General features: G+C 38.1%; 1 long non-coding RNA gene across 1 annotated transcript in view; it reads right to left on the bottom strand.

Moving 5' to 3' along the window:
- Positions 1-471: 471 nt before the first annotated feature.
- The window catches only part of LOC142827897 (uncharacterized), a 52,258-nt gene continuing 43,778 nt past the window's right edge, over positions 472-8,951 (bottom strand). Inside the window, exons 2-3 of the long non-coding RNA XR_012902694.1 lie at positions 8,236-8,329; positions 472-790 (exon numbers count right to left, since the gene is read on the bottom strand). This is a non-coding gene — a long non-coding RNA (uncharacterized LOC142827897). The remainder of the gene's footprint in view (positions 791-8,235; positions 8,330-8,951) is intronic.

The raw sequence follows: 8,951 nt of genomic DNA, 5'->3' as shown, positions 1-8,951 counted from the left end.
TTTCTCCTAATGTATTTGTAGAACCAATTCTCATTGGCTTTCTTATCCCATTGCTAGATGCCCCTACGTGCTTGTGCTCTTCATTCGTATTTATCCTCAGCAATTTGTCTATGTTCTTGTTAATAAATAGGCTCAGTAACAAGCTCCTGATACATCTGTGTTGGCCTCTTACTATTCTTTCTCTCCTCTCTTTGATCAAGTTTGTTTGCTGTTATGCAATATATAGGGAGCCGGGGCTTCTAACTTGGGTCTGTTAATGCCACTGGGTATTAGATGTTGCAGGGCTTAACTCCTGTCTTTCTGGTGAATCTAGTCCTGTGGGATGTAGGTGACCAAACAGCCCAAATAATTAACAGCAAATAGTCAGAGATGGAGTCAACACAAGTAATTAGATAAAGGTGTTGATATAAAAACTATTCATGATAAATGCATCCATCTGCCTTTTCTCCTTGTGCAACTTAAGCCGGAGAGTATGATCAGATGTTTATTTCTAGTGGTCACATGTCAAGAAACAAAGCAAAGCCATTTGGGAAAAATATACTGACTCTATACATTGGAATGAATTCAGTAGCAAACATCTGAAATTATTTCTTTTCTTAGAACAGCAAGTCTTCATATCCAAGTTGCTGGAGATATCAGCCAAATGACATTGGTTTTAGTCTTGACAATAGGGGACAGTCCTTCCCAGTCCTCAGAAGTGCATTGTCAGAGAATACATTCTAAATATAGCTGATGAAAGCAAGGCAGACATTCAAGCAGTCCAACTAGACCCTTCTGATTATTTTAGTATCTAAAGTAAAAATAGAAGCATACAATTATTTCATAGGTTCATGTGACCTAAGTATCTCACTAAATTACCAGCACTTTAATGTCACAATATCTCTTCTTCAAACCATGTATACATATAAAAGGTCCTCACAAACACAAAAGATGGGTATTTTTGGATTTTGACTGTCTCTAGCAGCACAACTGACTTTTGTAGCACCAGCTCATTTCATCTTCTTTACACCTTCTGGATCTCATGCAATGTTTCTTAATAACTATAATAAAGTGGCTCCACACAGGAAAATGATAAATTACATTCTGCCAGCAAACAAAAGGCAACTTTTGCCTGTTACCTTGAATGTACTCTGTGCAGTGAAGAACTGATAATTTTCCTCACCATGTGCTTTATAGTTTGCTGACAAATCTGGCTTTTCATGTCAGACCACAGTGAAGTGTCCATTACTATGGCATACAGCCAGTGCTCAAAGTACTATAGTAAGAAAACATATGAGGGACAAAGGAGAAAGAAAATTGATCAAGTGCTGCAGTATGGGTAGAGGCCAGCTGGGTAAGTAAAAATAAGATAGAAAATTGGCTTTGTGGTGATAAAAGCTGTCTTAACTAACCTGTGTAGGGCTCATATGCTCAACATAAAAAACATTAGGTATTTTCTCTTTTAGTATGTTTATCCATAGCTATTATTTCAATCTTTATCTCACTTTCCCTCATGCTGTGTTCAAGGAGGGGGGCTGTTCACTTTAAAGTAAAGATGTATGTCTGTGTAACTAATTAATTAATTATTTTGGCTGGTTTGCTTACATAGGCCAGAATATATAAGGGAGATTGGAAGGACAAAGAAGAGGTCTTAATCTCATGGGTCTTCCCATGTTTTCTAGAAGTGACATGCCATGTAATAAGCATGCTTCAGCAAGTTAGCATAGCTTTGGTTTAGTTAAGCCCTAAAAAGTATGAATGTGGTTCATCACCCTTTCACATCTTCCTGGGTACGGCTAGACTGTGGGGGGAAGGGGGGGCATTTCAGGATATCAGAAGCATCCCAAATAAACTCTGCTGTGTCCAGGGAAGGTGTGTGCTCTTCCTTTTTTTTTTTTTTTTTTTTTTTTGCGGAAGAGCAAAGGCGCTCTTTCAGAAGCCCCTGTATTCTTTGTTCTATGAGGAAGAAGGGGCTTTCAAAAGAGGGTTTTTTTCCCAACATTTGGCCCAGTCTAGACAGGCCAAATGTCAGAAAAACCTCTTCCAACAAAAGTATTGGAAAAAGCTATGCAAAATGCAGAGTGCATTTTGCGTAGCTTTTTTCCGACAAACAGATGTAGTCCAGACATATCCCCTTTGTCAGACTTGCATTCCCTTTACCATTTACTCCTCTGGCCCCCAGAAAGTCCCTTAAACTAAAAATATAATGCTAGTAGAGTAGTTAGACATTTTTCTTGCAGACTTTTTTTTCAATAAAATTCTGTCCCTTTGTCATGAATACCTAACTTCCATTGATTTCAAATGTGGAACTTGGAAAATCCAGCAACTTCTGTTTGTCTTGCTTAAAGTCACACATTTATGTATGGACTTTGGTGGCTTTGGAGCCATAGGAAAAGAGAAGCATAGTGGCAATTTTTAGGAATCTTCAAGCTGAAAAAGAAAAGCCCCATTGACCAAAGCATTTCTGCAGAGCTAATCAGCATCAGAGAAAATATGTTTAAATATTTAAATAGCAATATCAAAAAGATGACATGTGTATGAGTGCATACAGATATCAGCAGTATGTTAGAGCCATTCACTGTCTTCTTTAAAACATTTTCAATTTGCTTTCTACATTATTCTTAGTATGCTCAGATAATTCTTAGTCTTCCTGTGCCAAACCTGTCAACCCACAGTGCATTCTTTTCAGAAGAGACTGTCAAGTTTGTTCAGGCTTCCAATAATTAGTTTGTGACATAATAATTTAGTCACTGGGAAAGGAAATATCTTGATAAAAAATATTTTAGCAACTCCCTAGATTTCCCAGTGTAAGGCCAGTGTGTCATAAGTGATTAGCTGTTATTACTACTAAAGAATTTTGCCACTGACAGATTATCTAAGAATTTAAGCAGCAAGATATATTTTAGTCAGTAAATCCCATATCTTCCTTTAGAGAGCTCAAAGCATGAAAGTAACAGGACCACCTTCTGCTTTCTGGGGTTGGGGTAGCAGCCTGTTTAAGTCAGGTCCCAAAAAGGAGGAAATAAACATCCAGGTTCTTCCAGAGGAAATTATATATAGGTCACCAGTCAGCTCTTTTGGCTAAAGGTTCCAGTAAAAGTGGACAGAAAGATCCTTACTGTCAGTGCTGAGGATATACCGTGTGCCTTTGGATTTAGAGTACACTTACTAGACCACCTAAACCAGTGATCTGAACATGTTTTGGGATGACAAGCCTCTTTGAAGTTGAAGTCAGATTGCATTGGGGTTGCCCTCAGTCTGCTGCTGATTTCTCATATTAATTGACTATGTCAGCAGGAAGATACCAATGGGAAAAAGATGAGGCATTGTGATATGCAGAAGACATATTAACAAAGGTGTCCTCAGAAGAATACCTAGGGAGAAATAGTAACCAGTGGCATGATCAACTAAGAGACATGAGATTAAATTGAACATGACTAAAACTGAGATGTAATGGGTCAGTAAAGATGCCACAGGGATACCGGACAAAGAAAGTAATGGAGCATGATTAAACCAGACAGACCAGTTCAAGTACCTTGGTAGCTAGGTTACAAAAGATTGTGAGTGTGAGATACAGTGCATAGTGGAGAGTTCTGGAAAAGTACAAGAATTTGAGATGAGAGGTCTTTGTGTTATAAAAAGAGATACACAAAGAAAGCTTTCAAAATCATAGAATTATAGATTAATGCTAGTAGAGACCTCAGGACATCATTTAGTTCAATCCCCTGCTCTTAGCAGGACCAACACTAACTATGAAAGTATTGGAATGCAAGTAGAAGTCTGAAGAAGCTGACAAAATTTAGGAAGCACTTGTTCAGATATGTGCAGAGGTTGAATGATGAGAATCTGGTGCAGATGCATGGTAGAAGAGAGTAGTAGGAAAGAGATCCCCAAAAAAGTCAAAGAAGCAATGGGTGGATTGCAGGTGGATCTTAACATGCATTGGATGGATACAGATGGCTGCTGGCTACTGTGGTTGTGATGCCCAGGGCCCTTTAAATCACTGCCTGAGCCCTATCCATTGCACTCAGACTGGCATTAAGTGCAGGCAGGGGCATGAGGGTTCAGTGGAGTGGAATGTGGGCAGTGGTGAGGGCTAGCCAGCCCAGCCCTTCCCTCTCCCACCTAAGCCTCCCTTCCTCCTTCTGGGAACATGGAGCTGGGTCCCCACCTTGCCCAGGAGTCTGATAATTCTGTCAGTTTTCTTTGCCCCCACTCTCCTCGATGAATCACACTGTAGTTGCCTGGTTCTGTTCATTCCCTCTGAAAAAAATCTAACATTGGCCACTTCTAGAATACAGGATACTGAGCAAGATGGGCCATTGGTCTGACAGTGGTGTCATTTCTTATGTTCTTGATGGATTTGTGCAGGGGAATTTGTCTCTTAATTAAAATTTGACATTTCATATTTTCATCCTGATTTGGGACAGGAAAAATGTTAAAAGCCATTTTCCACTCCGTGATACTAACAAGTATGTTCCATACATCTGATTTCCAATTTTCTGTGTGAAAAGATAGTAAAACTGAAAAGGCTGCATTTTTCTACATTTTTCTACCTCCATAAAAATTCAAAACTTTGAAAATCTTCTACTTACAACTCAGTATAACTAAGTTCAAACCTTTTTAAATTAGCTTCTCTTTGTCAATCTAGACTTTTTCTTTACATGCGATTTTGAGGAAAAGATTTCATATGTGTGAATAGATTTATCTTTAGCATTCATTCCAGTGCTTAACCATCTTGAAAAGTTTTTCTTAATGTCCAACCTAAACCACCTTGCTACAATGTAAGCCCACTGTTTCTTGTCCTATCCTCACATGTTAAGGAGATTTTTTCCTCCCTCCTCTTTGTAACAACCTTTTATGTACTTGAAAACTATTATCCATCTTATCTTCTCCAGAATAAACAAACCCAATTATTTCACTCTTCCCTCATAGTCATGCTTTTTACACCTTTTAGTCATTCATGTTGCTCTTCTCTGAACTTTCTCCAATTTGTCCATAGAGGGAACCAAATTCTATTGGGCTTACTCCTTCTGAATTTCATACGCAGGTAGTATGCCTTCTTGAGATCACCAAGAATGTTGCTTGTATATGGACAGTTTGATAGGTCCTTCATCTTTATTCAGTGGGGAATCAGTTCTTCAGGGTGCTGCATGCATCTTTGCAGGCCTAAGAATCTTTAATCCCCACTGACCTCACTGAAAACGAAAGGTGCTCAGTAGGATCAAGTCTAAAAAGTCTGACTAATGAGTGTGATGTTTGGTTTAAGGTAATTGTCATGTGTTCATAACAAGAGTACAACATACATGTGTTAAGTATGTTGTATGTGCTTGCTTAACTCTAGGGCAAGACCACAACTGAATAGTGTAATTGCATTTGTTCAATAGAAGATACGAAAAAGAATCTACATGACAATACAGCCGTTCCCTGACTTACGACCATCCGCACTTACGACCAACCTCGCATCACATTGTGTTTGCGTGTCTATGGTCAGGCAGCATGTTTACGTTTCATTCCCTCCCAGTGTTTTTGGTGTTTGCTTGTGGCCATCATGTCACATAAAAGAAAAAGGGCTAGTGATAAGGGTGGTAAGAATGGTGGTGAGAAAAGAAAGAGAAAAACTTTTGATTTGGAACAGAAAATAGCAATAGCAAGACAATAGGAAGTGGGTCAAGCAATGTCCTTCATGTCGCGTACGTTAGGGCTATCGAAATCTACTATCAGCGCCATTATAAAGGATAGCAATCACATTTGTGAAGCAGTGAAAGGGTCTGCTCCTATGAAATAAAAAATTCTAACAAAGCAAAGAGCAGGTCCTATCCTGGAAATGGAAAAACTCTTAGTGCTTTGGATAGAAGACCAAATTGAAAAACGCAAGCCATTAAGTCTCATGACGATACAAACTAAGGCTCGTAGTCTTTTTGAAGACTTAAAGAAAAAGGAGGGGTATGACTGTGATCAAACTTTCACTGCCAGTCACGGTTGGTTCAACCATTTCAAGATGCGTGCAAACCTTCATAATGTGAAATTAAGTGGGGAGGCAGCCAGTGCTGATTCGAAAGCAGCAGAATCTTTCATAAAAGTATTGGATAAGCTGATAAAAGAGGGAAATTATTTTCCACAACAGATCTTTAATGTTGATGAGACAGGTCTCTTTTGGAAGAAAATGCCCAAACGTACCTACATGTATATAAGGAAGCAAAAACTATTTGCCTAGTTATAAGGCTTTCAGAAATCGTCTAACAGTCTTGTTAGGAGGCAATGTTTCTGGGTATAAATTGAAACCCCTCTTGATTTATCGCTCTAAAAACCCTAGAGCCTTCAAGAATATCAGCAAGGCTACTTTACCAGTTCATTATCATGCTAATAAGAAAGCCTGGATGACGCTTGCACTTTTTGAAGATTGGTTCATGAACTGCTTCATCCCTGCAGTCATGTCATATTTTCCGGAGAAAGGAATTCCTTTCCAAATTTTGCTTATTTTGGATAATACTCCAGGTCACCCTCAATACCTAAATGACTTACATTCCAACATGAAAGTGGTCTTTCTGCCTCCCAACACCATCACTATTCTCCAAACCATGGACCAGGGGGCCATAGCTACTTTTAAAGCATATTATCTTCGCAACACATTTGCTAAGGCAGTAGCTGCCACAGAATGCAAGAACGGCAAAACATTATGTGAATTTTGGAAGGACTACATTGCATTGCATAAGGAACATTGCTGCAGGGTGGGAAGAAGTCACTTGACAATGTATGTATGGCATATGGAAGAAAATCCTAAAAAGATTTGTGAACTATTTCAAAGGTTTTGAAAAAGAAAAGCCTCTGGAATACATTTCTAATAACATTGTACAGCTGGCGAAAGAAGTGGATCTGGAAATGGATAATGAACATATACACCAACTGGTTTGGTTGAGGATGTTGGGGAGGAGCTGAGCAATGAAGATTTAATGCAGCTCGAGGCGGAGAGGGTAGCAGAGGAAGAGAGACAAACAGCCTAAGAAGAAGAAGACGAAGAAGAAGAAGAAGCCCCCAAAAACTTTGTGATGAAAGAAATGGCTGCAGCTTTCAGCAAAATAAATGAAGGAATGCAAATGTTTGAAAAAATGGACCCTAATGTTGCGAGATTCTCAAAGGTGGATTGTTTAATTCAGTAAGCCCTGGCTTGCTATAAGGAAATTTATAACGAGAAGAAAAAACAAATTGTGCAATCTAAAATGGCTATATTTTTAAAGAAAGTCCCCAGCAGTGCTGCCTCCCATACTGAACCAATGCCTTCTACAAGCAAAGGAACTACTGAAATAGAAGATTAATCTGTTGATGATGTTGATGATGTTGTTACTGTAGTTTTTTACTCCTCCGATTCCTCATCCAATTAATTCAATTCACATCACTGTATTTAAATTACTGCATTGTGTTTTGTATTTCATGTTCATGTTTGTTAAATAAAGTTTGCTGTTGCTGCAGTAGTGTTGTTTTTTTTGTGTGTTTCTATTTTTCGTTGTTGATTGCTGTGTGGTTGGTGCTTGGTTACGCTTTGAGTGCTTCATATGGGGTATTTTTGATTTACGAACAAATCGAGTTATGACCAGCTATTCGGAACGTAACCTGTTCATAAGTCGGGGATTAGCTGTATGTTGGAATATCAGCTTGCACCCATCTGAAAAGATGCAGCAAACTTATCAATTTCCCATGCTGTGTGTGTTTTTTTTGAATTTTTCAATATAAATTCCAGAGACTATAATAAAGTATATTAAATGTGACAGTTAAGGGAACTTGTTTTTTAAATTGTGCAAGCAAATGTGAAGAAAAGTATCAGAGTCAATTACAAACATCTTATCTAAACACTATAAGAAAATGATCCCAAATAATCAGAACCTTATATTGTACACATTTGAACATTTTAACCATAATAGCATTGTATGAAACAGGACTGATTGTACTTTGCCATCCACCCACAGCGCCAGCACAGTAAAGTAATTTCAAAGAAATAATATATTTAAATACCGTGCTATTACATAAACTATTTAGGCATCCGTCATCCTAACATAATATTATAGAAAAATAAATATGCAAACCATTGACATCAGAATCTTTTTATGAAGCTCACACTAAAACTCATAAAGTACTAACAGAATTGATTCAAAGCTAAAAAGGAGACAAATACCTGATTTAGAATTTATTTGTACAGGACTCTATTTAATCGCATGCGGATTTACTAGGATAAGAGATATTTGGATCGCTGAGATTCACCTGGTCATGCTGATTTCTCTGTGTGGGGACTGGGTCAGTCAATCTTCATCAGCCAGTCTTGCCCTTTGAAGTGTAAAGCCTCCAATCTGAAGCACTATAGAACAAAAAGAAAAGTCTTGTCTGGGAGCTTCTCAGGGAGCAAGGACCCAGAGAAAGCTGAGCGTATGCTCCATAAAGCAGAAATTTCTTCAAGGAATGCTATTTCTAGCTACTGAAAATAGCCATTAGAATGCTTGTAACTAAGTTGAAACCAAGTATTCACCTCATGCAGAAGTACATTGAAAGAGGAAAGGGAACCAAAGAGGCAGAGAGTCTGATGTATTTGCAAACACCAAGAGCCATATAGAACACTCAGAAGTTAACACTTAATTTCTCTCTGCCTCAATTTCTTGACTTATAAAAATGGGGCTAATTATATTGACCTCCTTTTTTAATCGCTTTGAGATCTCCTGATGAGTAGCACTATATAAGTACGATTATTATTGTAAGTACCCTTGTATAGATAGTATTTTTTTTCCTAGAGAGAGAGCTCACCCAAACTTCGATGTACCAAATCAAGAAAATTGAGCCATATAAATAGAAAATTTCAACTACTGTTTGCAATATGGTTGTTTCAGCAGGAATGAGTCACAGTAGATCCCATTATTTGAGAATGTGAAATGGTTCTGTTTGAATTGAGTCTAAATAAAAAAGTGGAATGGAAGTTCAGGGGAAAA

The sequence above is a fragment of the Pelodiscus sinensis genome, chromosome 3, assembly GCF_049634645.1.
Source record: "Pelodiscus sinensis isolate JC-2024 chromosome 3, ASM4963464v1, whole genome shotgun sequence".
Classification (NCBI taxonomy): domain Eukaryota; kingdom Metazoa; phylum Chordata; order Testudines; family Trionychidae; genus Pelodiscus; species Pelodiscus sinensis.
Note: the sequence above shows the minus strand (reverse complement) of the source record. Positions and strands in the feature narration are given on the sequence as shown.